Source organism: Penaeus vannamei, unplaced genomic scaffold, assembly GCF_042767895.1.
Source record: "Penaeus vannamei isolate JL-2024 unplaced genomic scaffold, ASM4276789v1 unanchor153, whole genome shotgun sequence".
Classification (NCBI taxonomy): Eukaryota; Metazoa; Arthropoda; class Malacostraca; order Decapoda; family Penaeidae; genus Penaeus; species Penaeus vannamei.
This window is the reverse complement of record NW_027213157.1, coordinates 20,001-21,744: the sequence shown is the minus strand read 5'-3', so window position 1 is coordinate 21,744 and position 1,744 is coordinate 20,001.

Below are 1,744 nucleotides of genomic sequence, written 5' to 3'. Positions count from 1 at the left end.
GACTTTCAGAAGAATATAAACAAACTATATATGCGATATATGTGACTACTATTCGTAAGTTATATGCTGGAATTGCACTGTAATAACGTAGGAGGAATCTTTTAATCATAATATGTATTGTTTGCAATCACATCAGACATATACTGTCTTTAAGTGTATATGCTTATCATTTTTATTATTAGGAAAACTCGTTTAAGGTGAATAGACAATGAATGTATTAATGAAAAGATGTTTATGATCTGTATTTACACAAGACTCATCTAAGTCCCCTTGTATATCATCACTGGCAGACAGGTAGATAATGTTTATTGAAAACAAGGTTGCAGGTTTTCCTTAAAATAAATAAATAAATAATAATAATAATAAATTAAATAAATAAAAAATAAAATAATTTTGGGCAATGAAAAAATAAAACAATATTTGTGAGAAAGACAAAAAGAGAAAAATGCATTGACACTGACGGTTGTAAATCATCAACATAAATAGAGTGAAAAAAAAGCCAATTTGATGATTTTCATTACTTCCGCACTGTTATAATAGTCTCCAAATTTTCAGAACTCACCACGTCCTTCACTGAAACAAAGTCGCACTGTATTCGTACATATCTTTTTCCCCTAAGACATGTTTCCCCTGAATTTAAGCACTACTGCACGGGCGTTAGATTCGGACACTCAAGGTACGTGTGAACATTTCACCATGATTAGGAAAGCGAGTAAAAAAAGGCGGAGAATATGCAAGAATGTGACAGTGATGGCTCGCTACAGTTAGTGAGTAGCATCGATCGTGCTTGGTTACACACATGAGGATATGATTTTGCATGAATAGTACTTTGAAGGCTTACTTTCCACCACGTAATACCCGCAGTGCACGTCGAAGATCGAGAGATATTTTTTGTACTTAGGAGTAGCCTCAATTCCATACGTTGAACTCTTTTCTAAACACTGTAAATAACCGCCAAGCTGGACCTGAGTGTAACGGTTAGATTTAAATATCGACTTGGCCGTTAGAATCTTTAAATATCCTCTCTCAGATTTCAATAAACGTTATTTGTTTGGCAAACAGCATACCGGAAGTGTGATAACCGACTAGATTTAAATACCATTTTAATAGATTATTGCATCATTGCGTAATAAACAGCAGTAGCTCCTGTATCGCATTTCATAACTGAATTCATTTTATTTCTTTGTATTTCATCATCCGAAGACAATATTAATGGAAAAGCTGAGGATTAAAAGCTCAGTCAAATAATTACCCAGCTCTTTAGTCCAAATACCTAGTTCTTCTTGTCTATCACAGTCATCCTATGGGATATCCACCACGCCCTAAAATATCCACATTTTGTTTAAACATGTTCCGTGACATGATAGTCAATAACATGCACAACATAATATTGCATAATATTATCTACAGTTCTGAATAAAGGTGACATCGTGAATTAGAGATGAGGACTCTTCAGCACTAAAGCTTGAGGTGATACAGGTATGCCTATGACTCCAAGTTATGCAATGTTGGAATACCCAGGTGTAAACATACTCTTCAAATATAAGTCATGTACACTAATATGAACCACCTTTTTCATGCATTTGTTGTCAGGACATCTTACTGTATACTATAATCCCTGGGTATGTTCTTGTTTATCCCGAAGAAAAGTGTCTTTAAATTCACTGAGAATTTTGTATACGAAATGTCAATAAAAGTAAATAAAAAGTACAGGAAATTAAGAAATATCTTCAGTACCTTCCTT